The 13553-nt window shown below is 37.7% G+C and overlaps 1 pseudogene; it reads right to left on the reverse strand.

The window, feature by feature from the left end:
• Positions 1 to 7721: 7721 nt before the first annotated feature.
• Positions 7722 to 8761, reverse strand: LOC138154821 (small ribosomal subunit protein uS2-like; annotated as a pseudogene).
• Between the last annotated feature and the right edge of the window lie 4792 nt (positions 8762 to 13553).

Genomic DNA, 13553 nt, shown 5'->3' on the forward strand with positions numbered 1-13553 from the left:
CTATTGATAATTTGGATTTCTTTTTCAGATAATTCCCTGTTTATATCCTTTGACCATTTATCAACTGGGGAAATAGCTCATATTCTTAATAGGTTTGAATAATTTCCCTTTGTATCTTAGAAATGAGACCCTTATTAGCAAAAGTTGTTGAAAACATTTATTTGTCAGTTACCTCTTTCCCTTCTAATTTTGACTGCATTGGTTTTATTTATGCAAAAACTTTTTTATCATAAGTAATCAAAATTATACATTTAATCTTCTAAGATCTTCTATCTCTTGTTTGGTCATGAACTCATACAATATCCATAAAATCTGAAAGGTGATTTCTTCTTTGCTCCTCCAATTTCTTTATGATGTTATTCTAAATGACTAAGCCATGTGTCTATTTTTAGCTTATTTTGGTATATTGTGTGAGATGTTTACCTATTACTAGTTTCTGCCAGACTTCTTTCTAATTTTCCCAGTAGTTTTTGTTGAATAGTGAATTCTTACCTCAGTGTCTTGGGTCTTTGACTGTATCAAACATTAGACTACTATGTTTATTTGCTTTTGTCTAGTCTATTTCTTAACTAGCATCAAATAGTTTTTGTCAAATAGTGAATTCATACCTCAGTGTCTTGGATCTTTGATGATTATTGCTTTGTAATATATAGTTTTAGATCTGATATAGATAAGGCCCCCTTCTTTTTGGGAATACATGAACGCAAGTAAACAAATATTGCTTGTGGATAGATAGATAGATAAAGAGATAGATATATGTATGCACACACATATAAACCCGATAGTACAAAGGAATTTCAAGGAGGAAAGTGGGCATCAGGAAAGGTCTCATGTATTAGGGAGTACCTGAGCTATTCTTTAAAGGGAACTAGAGAGGGGCAGCTAGGTGGTGCAGTGAATAGAGCACGGGCTGTGGAGTCAGGAGGCCCTGGAGTTAGGAGGCCCTGAATTCAAATCCGGACTTAACACAAAAAAAACCTAGCTGTGTGACCTTGGGCAAGTCACTTAACCCCAATTGTCCTCCAAAAAGCAGGAAAAAAAAAGGGAACTAGAGATTGTTTGAAGCAGAGGTGGGGAGTTGAGGCCTGCCAGGCCAGAAAGTACATGTTACCCTCTAAGGTACTTCTTGCCAGACAGGAGACCAAGATTTCAGCAGCTTCTGACTCTTGAAAATTCCACAAAGCTCATTTATGATATGACAGAGACACTTGGTAGTTTCTAGTCCAAGATCCAAGTAGTATTCTGACATCCTGCCAAGAAAAATTGGCTCTATGTATAAAAGTGGCAGCTTGTATAGTCAGGAGCCGGATGTGTTCACCTTCCCCATAGTAGATAACCTGGGTGGTACATGTGCAATTTTGTTTCTATACCAAGTAAAAGTCTCTCTATAGGGAGGTGATAAGGTATAGTAAGAGCTTAGAATCAGAAAGAGACTCAATCCCAGCCTTAACACTTACTAGCTATGGGACCCAGGGCAAGTCATTTCTTCACCTTCCAAACCTTTGTACAGTTTGGGGTTAGGATGGGAAGGCATCAACTTGACAGACACAACTCTGTCAGAATATCAGAGTCCTGGCAAGGACCAGAGAATGACACTAGTCCACTAATCTATGTATGGAGGAAACAATTTATTTTATTTTATTTTTTAGGGGGAGGCAGTTGGAGTTAAGTAACTCGGCCAGGGTCACATGGCTAGAAAGTGTTATGAGGTTAAATTTGAACTCAGGTCCTCTTGACTCCAAGGCCTATTCATTGTACCACCTAGATGCCCTGAGGACACACTTTAAAGTTTAATCTGTATTATGAACATTTTCTCCTAAGTCTAGACAATCAATGAACAGTAACTCAAGCCCTGATTTACAGTGATTGCCAATTTCTGAGATGTCAATACTCACACTAAAAATTCAACCATTGGCTCCAGTGAAGTAGGTGGAATTGGCACCAGCACACCTTTGTTGTATCACCCTGGTAGATGATAAGCTCTTTGAAGACAGGACTGTTTCCTTTTTCTTTTTCTGTCAGACTTCTTTCCAGTTTTCCTTCTTTCCAGGTTTTCTGCCAGACTTCTTTCCAGTTTTTGTCAAATAGTGAATTCATACCTCGGTATCTGGGGTCTTTGGATGTGTCAAACCCTGCTGTGTTCATTTGCTCCTGTCTAACATCCCTATATATCCCAGAGGTAGTGGGAAATCTGGACTTGAAGTCAGGTTTTGTCTTCTCTGCCTTTAACTAATGGTGTGACCCTGGCTAGGTCACTTAACCTAACTTATTTATTGCCAATAAAGCTCTTAGCCCAATGCCTAATACATACTAGGTGCTATAGAAATTCTTATTTTCTTACCCTTTTCCCAATAGAATTTAAACTCCTTGAGGTTAGGAAATGTTTTGTTTTTGTCTTTATATCCCTAGAACCTAGAACAGTAAATATTAAGCACATAGTAGGAGCTTTAAAAATTATTTGTGATTGATTGCCTCAGGCAATTCCCTAAGATTTCCTTTACTAAGTCATAGACAAGATTCTATCCCTTGATAGAGCAAGTTCCTATACCTGGGCCCCCTATGATAAAATTACAAATCCTTCCAGGATTCAGTATCTCTGGTGCTTGCACAGAGAAGGCATTTAACAGGTGTTTTAGTTCAGTTCAGTCATTTTTCATTTGTGTCTGGCTCTTCAAGATCCCATTTTGGGTTTTCTTGGCAAAGATCCTTGAGTGGTTTGCCACTTCTTTCTCCAATTCATTTTACAGATAAGGAAACTAAGGTAAACAGGGTTTTAAGTGACTTGCCCAGGGTTACATAGCTTAGTAAGTATCGAAGGTCAAATTTTAACTCAGGAAAATGAGTCTTCCTGACTTCAGGCTCAGCACTCTATCTACTGTGTGACCTAATTGCCCCAACAGGTATTTATTTAAATAAATGAAACTTCCAGATGGAATATCTACATATTTTTTACATAGGTTATGTTCTTCCTTTGCAATGATGTCCAAGCCATGTTGTGAACTGTGCTAGGAGAGAGACTGTATTTTCTCTCTTGCACCCCTTCTCATCAGGATCCTTGCAACAGCAGGAAATGTCTATAATTAAAGAAAAATTAGATTGAGCTGAACTGTGACTTGGACCATTGTGATTATAAAGATTAGAACAAAATGTTACATTTCAATGTGCAAAACTTAGCAGCATCACGTTTTAGAAGAATAAAAAAATATATAATTATTTTAAAGTGGAGAAAAATGGCAGATGTTATAATAACGTGGAAAGCTTTAATCTTTGAGCCAAATTAATCACTACTTGCTCAAGTATGACTGTGGACAAGTCATTTCATTGAGTGTCTGTTTCCTTATGTGCAAAAAGACCCCCCTTTTTTGCAAATAAGGAAACAGACTAAAAGATCACTAAGGTCCCTTCCAGCTCTGATATTCTGAGTTTATTATTTTACCTACTGCAGTATCCCAACAAACTCCATCCTCCAAAAGGAAAATCATTGCACTTTAAAGCTAATGAATATTAGGTTTTACTAAAGAAAGAGAATCTCAAAGATCTGACCCTTTCACCACTAACCCCCCCCCCAACAACAACAAACAAACCCTAGCTTTTTTCTCCAAAAGCTCAACTGTTGGAACTATCAGCAACAATGATATTTCAGGGGCCAGAAGTCACAATGTGAATAGAAAATATAGTGATGTTCAAAAACAGATAGCTACTCTCTCATTTTATTCCTCACCCACCCCCCAAGAACTATTTCACCAAAATAATAATTTAGCAGCTTCTTTTCTTGCCTCAGGCTGGACAGCACAGCATCCTACCTGCCTGCCAACTGTAGTTGTTTTCACCTGGCATACAAACACCTTGTTTTCCTTCTTTCAGAACTGTTCTAATTTAGAATGACTTTTCTTTAACTGAAAGTCAGTAAGTTGCCTTGAGCAAAACAATTTGTACACTGGAGTTATTGTCTTCTCTCTTGGCTGGCCATTTTGCACTTTCTTCCATGCATAATCAATATCTATTCTCTCTCTCTCTCTCCCTCTCTCTCTCTTCTTTCTCTCTCTTTTTTCCCCCCCCCCCCATGTCTGTTTCTCCCCTTAGAGGAAAATGTTCAAAGTAAACATTCATGTGAACTTGAACCTGCCTACTAAGAATGTAAGTGATTCACAACATCCAGCAGGGAAACACTATTACCTAAACAAGAGATGGAGGTGACCAGAAAGGATAAAGTGGATGATTTCAATTACATAAAATTGAAAAGCTTTTACACAGGCATGATAAATGCAGTTGGAATTAAAAGAGAAACAATTGGGAACAATCTTAAGAGGAAATTTATCTTATAAAGGTCTAATATTAATGATATATTAAATTTTTATAACGTAGCCTTTATAAAATTCTGGAGGTCCTACTCACACTGACAAGTTGGAGCCTGCAGAGTAAGGCTGACTCTTTTAGGGGGTATCCCTGAGGGGATGAAGTGTCTTTCTAATACCATTAACTTAACCCACCATTCCAGTGTATTCTTTTCAATATTTTAATCATCAATGCAGTTAGTATCTCCTATCACTGATTGGCCCATTAATTATCAACCTAGTATCATTTAGCCAATTGGCATCAGTTAGCTTTTACAAAAGGATATTTTCTGAGAAGACATAGCAAGAATAGAAGCATAAAAACATCCCTCCAAACCTGGGCCACATTCTCCCCTATACTACTTCAGTCCCTGGGGAGAATAGGTCAATTAAAAAAGGCTACTGCTAAGTATTTACCCCACCATGTTCACTTCTCAGTGCTCTCTTGCTTACAAAAAGCAGATCTGGTGTAAAACCACTGTTAGGCTTGATCAGGTTCCTCCCTAGCTGCCCACAAATCCTGGCATTGATTAAAGAAAAGTCTTTCCTCAACACACTGTACATGGACCAAAATCAATCACAAGAATATGAAATCAAAATCGGAGATTGCATCATGCTGAATATGATACACATGATCATAATGATTGGAATCTCATTGGCCAGTCTATACACACACACACACACACACACACACACACATACACACACACTCCTGCACGTGTACATGTATATATGTATATAAAACAAGAGACAGTCTGTAATAGATAAAGAGTCAAAGGATATAAATAGGCAGTTCTCAGATGAAGAAATATAAACTATAAATAATCATACTCCCCCAAATCCTCCAAATCACTTAAAATTTGACAAATGCAAATTAAAACAACTTTAACTTCCTTGCTCCTTAAAGGTTTTGAAGAGACAAGGAATAGGGAAGATATAGTGGAACCTGGAGTAGAAGGAAGGGGATAGGGTCAGGGGTCATTTATTTGAATTTTTAAAATGTTATTACTTGAAAATAAAGTCTTATTTTTCTCCTTGAAAAAAACAAAAACAACTTTGACTTTCTACCTCATACCTATCAGATTAAAAAAGATGACAATAGAAAAAAAATAACAATTGTTGGAGGGGTTATGAGAGAATTGGCACACTAATGCACTGTTGGTGGAGTTGTGAATTTATTCAACCATTCTAGGAAACAATTTGAAACTATACCCCAAAAGTTAGTAACATGTACATATCCTCTGACCCTATAACACATTAGGCATACTTCCCAAAGAGATCAAAGATAGAAGAAAAGGACCCATAGGTACAAGAATATTTGTAGCAGCACTGTTTTTGGAGTAGCAAAATACTACTTAACTAAGGAATGGATTAATAAATTGTGCTACACATAACAGAAAAATATTGTGCTATAAAAATGATGAATATGACAGATTCAAAAAACAGGATGATGCATGCGAGTGTGTACAAAGTGAAGGACAGCTAGGTGACTCAGCTGGTAGAATTCTGGGTCTGGTATTAGGAAGACCTGAGTTTAATTCCTGCCTCATACACTTACTAGCTACGTGACTCTGGGTAAGTCACTTAACTTCTGTTTTCCTTAATCTCCTGGAGAAGGAAGTAGCAAACCACTCCAGTATCATTGCCAAGAAAACCCCACAAACAGCATTGGTATGATATGGTCCATGGGGTCATAAAGAATAGGACATAACTGAACAACATTGACAACAACATGCAAAATGAATTGAGCAGAACAAGGAGAATAATTTTCATGATCACAAGAGCAATTTCAAAAGAATGATGATGAAACAGCTTCCACCTTGTGACAGAGAGGACAGACTTCAGATACAGAATGGCAAACCTATTCTCAGACATGGCCAAAGAATCGATCCATTTTATGGGGCTCTGCATATTACTTATAAGAATGGTTTTCCACCTAGGTAGACAGAATGGGGATAGAGTGCTATTGTGTTGCAATATATACCCCAAAAAAAATCAATAGGAAAAATGTACAGAAGAAAACCAAAAAGTACAGAACATAACAAAAAGAACATTTTTATACTACTCTGTTAAATTACATATATGTATATATATAACACTCTACATTGAGTTCAGTTTCTTATGTAGCCTTTCTCCTTTTCTATGTTGAAATGTTTATACTTGTTTACAATTTTCACAATAAAAAAGAAATGTTAAAAGATAAATATTATTCCCCACCCAGCCCAACCCTTCCTTGAGCACAGCAAACATAGCTATTCTTCTGAGCAAACAAACTTTCCTGCTCAGAAAAAAATGTGCTTTCAATTTCATACCTTCTAAAATTATTGGAATACTTGATAATAGCTATTCTTAAAATAAGGCAATGTCACTATCACAGACAATTTAGCTATTTATCTGTGTAACATTTGCTGCCCCCTTTATATTTGGATTTGCCAGGTTTTATTTTATCTTCTGTAGTATGTCTGCAGTTTTGGGATTAGATACTGCCATGTGGACAGGGGTGCTTGAGTTTTGACCTCATGATACAAAGAAGCTATCACAGGCGTGGTAAACTGAATTGAAGATTATAGCATATTTTTCCACTCTCTTTTCTTTTTCCTATTATAAAGACATTCATATTCTAGAAACAATGAACAAATGATTCCAGAATTCCTTTCTTGAGTCATAATGAATAACTCTTATTAGTAGAGTTCAGATTATTTCCCCCTAAATACATGCCTCTATTGCTGGTGGGTAGTTGGATTCTATGACTTCCAACAAAACTTCAAAGTCAACAGTTCTTTGATGACCTTATATTTACCCTTTCCATATTTATCACTTCATCTGCAACTTTTCTGTTTATTCACATAGTTTTATAGCATTTGCTTATAGTTTATCACCTTCCTCCTGACATTTCAATAGCTAGAAAATTTTATTATCTTCCTGGAGATTCAGCTACATACTCTTTCTTCCAGAACATTGATAAAAATGTAATATGACCTGTCCTAGCACCCATTCCTAGGGGATCCATTATATCGACACTTTTCTACACAAAGATGGGCCTACTTATAGCTATTCATTGTTTCCTTTCTCTAATTTTTGTCTGTGATAGATATTGCCCGCATCCCATTATAATAGAATTTTTAAAATAGCCTTTGCTGTGTATCATTGTCAAAAATTTCTCCAAAGCCAAAATGCAATGTCCATTTTGTCCAACAGTTCGCCTTATTTACTTTTCTAAAGAGTTATTAGCATACCTATTTTGGGTATGAACTACAAATCCTAACAGAAATGTCAGAGCTAGGATCAGAATGAATGAATGAGTAAGTACTTATTAAGCACTTGTACTAAGTGATGGAGATACAAATAGAAGCAAGTTAGACAGACCCTGTGGTCAAGGAGCTTACATTCTTTTTTTTTTTTTTTTGTTAAGAAACCAATGTTTATTTTTCAATGAGCATTTTTCCAACACTATTAGAGCATCTGGGTTAAGACCACTCCGTGGTAGTTCCTACCCACTCAGTGGCCTGAGCAGTAGGAGCCGCAGACCAGTCCTCAGTAGCTGGCTGAGCACTCCAATCGGTGGGGAACTGCTGAATGGGCACAGATGGCACCTGTACTCCCTCAGACCAATCAGCCACCTCTGGTTGAGTAGCAGTGAATTCTGGGGCGGGGGAGTCCATTCACCCTGAAACTCCTCCTTTGTCACTGCCTTCTCAGCTGCAGCCTGCTCTTCCTTTTCAATCTCCTCTGGATCCCTGTAGAAGTAAAGATCAGGCGTAACCTCCCAGGGGTGTTCCCGGGAGATGGTACCACGCATCCGCAGGACTTCACGGGCCAGCATCCACCACATCAGACCCACCGAGTGAGCTCCCTTGTTGTTACATGGAACGGCAATGTCCACATAGCGAAGTGGGGAGTCTGTGTTGCACAGGGCAATGGGTGGGAGGTTAACATACGATGCTTCCGTCAGAGGTTGGTGATCTGCCAGAGGATCAGTGACCACTAAAAGGCGAGGCTCCCTGAAAGCTGCCTGGATCTGGTTAGTGAAGGTGCCCGGTGTGAAACGTCCAGTAATAGGTGTGGCGCCAGTGGCAGCAGCAAATTTCAGAACAGCTCGCTGGCCAGTGCTCCTGGATGAGATGACACTAACATCGGCTGGGTTTTCAATAGCAACAACGGCATGAGCCGCCAGCAGAAGTTTTTCCCAAGTTCTCTTCAAATTAATGATGTAGATGCCGTCACTCTTTCTTTTGTAGATATACTGTTCCATCTGGAAGTCCAGATTGGTGCCACCCAAATGGGTTCCTGCAGCCAGGAACTTGAGGACATCCTCCTCCTTCGTCTGCAGGACATCTAGGGCTCTGGACATCGTGAAAGTTTCCCTTTAAAGTTATGACGGAAACCGAGAACAACGCCGTATGGAACACTGTTCGGGGCAGCGCGGAAAAGGAGCTTACAACACATATAGGGAAACTTGAGTTAAAAATTAGAAATAGGAGAAGATGGTTGAGAAATGTCCTGGTGGAATAGTGCTAGGCAAGATAAGATGAAAGCTCACTTATCCAAGGTTCCAGGGATGAGAGTCTAAATTCTGGTGAGAGGTGGAAGAAGGCCAGGAAGTGGTGTGGTAGTCTGGTTCCAGATAAGGTGAAAACTCACCTATAAGAGACCAAGGTTTATATATTTGTGTGATTAAAAATAAAGCTAGTTGAAATAAACAAGACGAGAATTATATTATATTAGAGCCAAGATGGCAGAGAAAAGGCAGCGACTCCCCCAAAACCCTGCTGAACACCTTTAAATAATGCTATAAAACAATTCGTTGAGCAGTAGAACCCACAAGAAAAACTAGAAGATTGGCAGGAAAGGTCTGTCACACCAGGGTGAGAGTGGAGCAGAGTTCAGCACAGTCCACATACGCACAGAGCAGGCCTCAACAAACCAGGAGTAGGGCTTGAGAGCGGCAGTAGCTGCTTCTGGAACTTTCAGCCCATAGACAGTAAGGGGGTTGAACAACTAATGGGAAGGAGATTACAGGAAGTCTCTTTGCTGGTACTGGGGGCAGGACTCTGTTGCTTTGCCCATACTCAGATCTAGGTCACAGTCCTGGTGGCAGTCCCAGGGCAAGGAGGAGCTTGTGCCCACATGGGAGCAGGGACCCTGGTCATAGTTCCAGGTTGGAAAAGAATGTTTGTGGCTGCTCAAAGACCAGTGCACAGTATAGAATAATAGTAAACACACCTCTTCTTAGCTCAGACCACCTTGGAAGAACTGAAAACTTATAGGTCCCTAGATGTATTTCTAAAAACAACAGCAAAACACCCTGAAGTTTGGGACAGTATGCCCTCCACCTTGGAAGCAGGGTCTTACTTTAACAAAGAATTAAAAGTCAAGAAATATACTGGAAAACTGAGCAAACCACAGAAAAAATATTCTGACCATAGAAAATTACTATGCTGACAAGAAAGACCAAAACACATACTCAGAAGAAGATAACAACATCAAAGCTCCTATATAAAAGGCTCCAAGAAAAATATGAATTGGTCTCAGGCCATGGAAAAGTCAAAAAGAATTTTGAAAATCAAGTAAAAGAGGTAGAGGAAAAATTGGGAAGAGAAATGAGAGTGATGCTAGAAAATCATGAAAAACGAGTCCACAGCTTGGTAAAGGAGGTAACAACAACAACAAATACTGAAGAAAATAAAACCTTAAAAAAAGACTAGGTCAAATGGTAAAAGAAGTGCAAAAAGCCAATGAGGGGAAGAAAGCCTTAAAAAAGCAACTTTGGCCAAATAAGAACAGAGACAGAAAAATTCATTGAAGAAAAAAAACTTAAAAAGTAGAAATGGCCAAATGGAAAAGGTGATACAAAAGCTCACTGAAGAAAATAATTCCTTAAAAATTAGAATTGAGCAAATGGAAGTTAATAACTTTATGAGAAATCAAGAAACAATAAAATAAAGCAAAATAGAAGAAAATGTGAAATTTCTCATTGGAAAAACAGCTGACCTGGAAAATAAATCCAGGAGAGATTATTTAAAAATTATTGGACTACCCAAAAGCCATGATCAAAAAAGAACCTAGACATCATCTTTCAAGAAATTATCAGGGAAAACTGCCCTGGTATTCCAGAATCAGCAGATAAAATAGAAATTAAAAGAATCCAATATTCACCTCCTAAAAGGTCACTAACCCTGAAAGAAATCCCAAAATAAAAACTCTCAGGAATATTACAATCAAATTCCAGAGCTCCCTAGAAGGAAACATGGAGCCACAGTCAAGATTACACAAGATTTAGCAGCTTCTACATTAAAGGACTGGAGGGCTTGGAATATGATATTCCAGAGGGCAAAGGAGCTAGAATTACAACCAAGAATCACCTCCCCAGTAAAACTGAGTATAATCGTTTGGGGGAAAAAATAGACATTCAATGAAATGGAGGACTTTCAAGTATTCTTGATGAAAAGACCAGACCTGAATAGAAAATTTGACTTTGAAATACAAGACTCAAAAAAAGCATAAGAAGCTAAACAGGAAAGAGAGATCATAAGGGACTTAATAAGGTTAAACTTATTTTTACATTCCTACATGGGAAGATAATATTTGTAACTCATAAGAACTTTCTCATTATTAAGATAGTTAGAAGGGGTATATATAGACAGAGGGTACAAGTGAAGGGATAACATCTTAAAAAGTAAAATTAAGGCGTAAGAGGAATGTATTGAGAGAAAGGGAAAGGGAGAGGTAGAATGGGGTAAATTGTCTCATAAAAGAGGCAAAAAAAAGCTTTTATAGTGGAGGGGAAGAGAGAAGAGGTGAGGGGGAGTGAGTGAGCCTTACTCTCATCAGAATTGACACAAAAAGGAAATAACATACACACACAGTTGGGTATAGAAATCTATCTTATCCCACAGGAAAGTAGGAGGGGAAAGGGGATGAGAGAAGGAGGGAGTGATAGAAGGAAGGGAAGATTGGGTGAAGGTATAATCAGAAGCAAAACACTTTTCAGGAGGGACGGGGTGAAAGGAGAGAGAGAGAATAGAATAAACAGGGGCAACGGGGGGGCAGAATGGGATGGAGAGAAATACAGTTAGAAATAGTAACTTCGAAAAAAATCTGAAGCAAGTTTCTCTGATAGAGGCCTCATGTCTCAGACATATAGAGAATTGAGTCAAATTTATAAAAATAAGAGCCATTCCCCAATTGATAAATGATCAAAAGATATGAACAGTTTTTAGATGAAGTGATCAAAGCTATCCATAGTCATATGAAAAAATACTCTAACTAATATAAAAAATAAAAAAATACTGATTGGAGAAATGCAAATTAAAAGAATTCTGAGGTACTACCTCATACCTGTTAAACTGGCTAATAGAACAGAAAAAGAAAATGACAAATGTTGGAGGGGATGGGGGAAAAACAAGACATAATGCACTGTTGGTAGAGTTGTGAATTGATTCAACTCATTCTGTAGGGCAATTTGGAACTATGCCCAAAGGGCTATAAAACCAGACATACCCTTTGAGCTAGAAATACACAACTAGAACTGCTATAAATATTTTTGCATATGTATGTATATACACACATATATGTACATGTATGTATATTGTGCATATATGTACAATATGTGTATATATGTAAGTATTTAGATGCAAAAGTATTTATAGCAGTTCTTTTCTGGTGGCAAAACATTGGAAATTGAGGGGATACCCATCAATTGGGGAATAGCTGAATAAATTGTGGTATGTGATTATGATGGAATACTATTGTGCTACAAGAAATGATGAGCAGGATGATCTCAGAAAACCTGGATTTACATGAGCTAATGCAAAACAAAATGTACTGTGTATAAAGTAACAGCAATATTATAAGATGATTAGTTATGAATGACTTAGCTATTCTTAGCAATCCAATGATCCAAGATAACTCTGAAGGAGTTATGATGAAAAATGCTATCCATCACCAGACAAACAACTGATGGTGTCTTGAAGCATACTTTTTCTTTTACTTTATTTTTCTTGATTTTTTTTTCTGGTCTCTGTTTTCTTTCACAACATGATTATTATGAAAACGTTTTGCATGGCTACACATGTATAACATATTGAATTGCTTGCCTTCTCAGTAAGGTCGGGGTGGTGGGGGTGGGGAGGGAGTAAGGAAGAGAATTTGGATCAAAGTTTTTTAAATGAATACTAAAAATTGTTTTTACATGTAACTGTAACTGGGGGAAAAGAGAATACTAAATAAAATTTTAAAAATAAAGGCATTGAAAGGCAAATATATATATATATATATTTCATTACACAATTCATATTTTAACTCTTCAATAGTTTTAATGTCTTATTGACATAAGTAGTCTTTTCAAGGGTGCAAATCATAAACCAACCATGACTTTTCATAATGTGCAATGTTCATTCATGGTCTTCCATAGATATTCACTCCCTTAAGTCATGGTTTAAAATCTTTTTATCCTTGAAAACCTGGTGTGGTATAGGAGTTCCCCTTCCTTCTTTAGAAAATGGGTCTGAGCACTCTTGAACATAGCTAACAAGGTAACAGAGATTAGTATGGCTCATGTTCTTCCATTTTCTCTCTAGAAGGCTAGATCACAAAACTTTTGAACCTGAGGTTGATAGTGAGGTTATTTGAAAGGCTGACACTGTCCATGATTTTCTTTTCTCTTTTAAAAAAAATATTCATTTTTAGTTTCCAACATTCACTTCCACAAGTTTTTGAGTTCCAAATTTTCTCCCCCTTTCCCTCTTCCTCCTTTTCCCCCAAAGACAGCATGTAATCCAATATAGGTTCTACACATATCTTTATATTAAACATATTTTCACAATATTCAAGTTGTGAAGAATTATAACCAATGGAATGAACCGTGAGAAAGAAGAAACAAAACAAAAAAAAGAGAGAGAGCAAATAGTTTGCTGCATTCAATCTGCATTCAAACTCTGTGATTCTTTCTCTGGATATGATATGTACTACTTGGCTCTGTGGTTTTCCTCTACTAGGACTATGTAATTAAGAGCTGTATGCCTCTGCCCGTTGCCTATTGAGAACTGGGTTCAGGTCCTTAGAGTGCCAGAATTCTGAATAAAGGGTCTCTTTTCCTCGGGCCTCATGGGTGAAAACAGATGTAACTCCCACGAATTTTGTCACTCGGCAGCCATTAGTGATTCCTGGAACCTATTCTTACTTAGTTTTGTAATTCTCTAGTCTGTCCTCCAAAAAGAG

The sequence above is a fragment of the Petaurus breviceps genome, unplaced genomic scaffold, assembly GCF_028583685.1.
Source record: "Petaurus breviceps papuanus isolate PSGF00001 unplaced genomic scaffold, PetGlider_PUasm1.0 91133, whole genome shotgun sequence".
Lineage (NCBI taxonomy): Eukaryota > Metazoa > Chordata > Mammalia > Diprotodontia > Petauridae > Petaurus > Petaurus breviceps.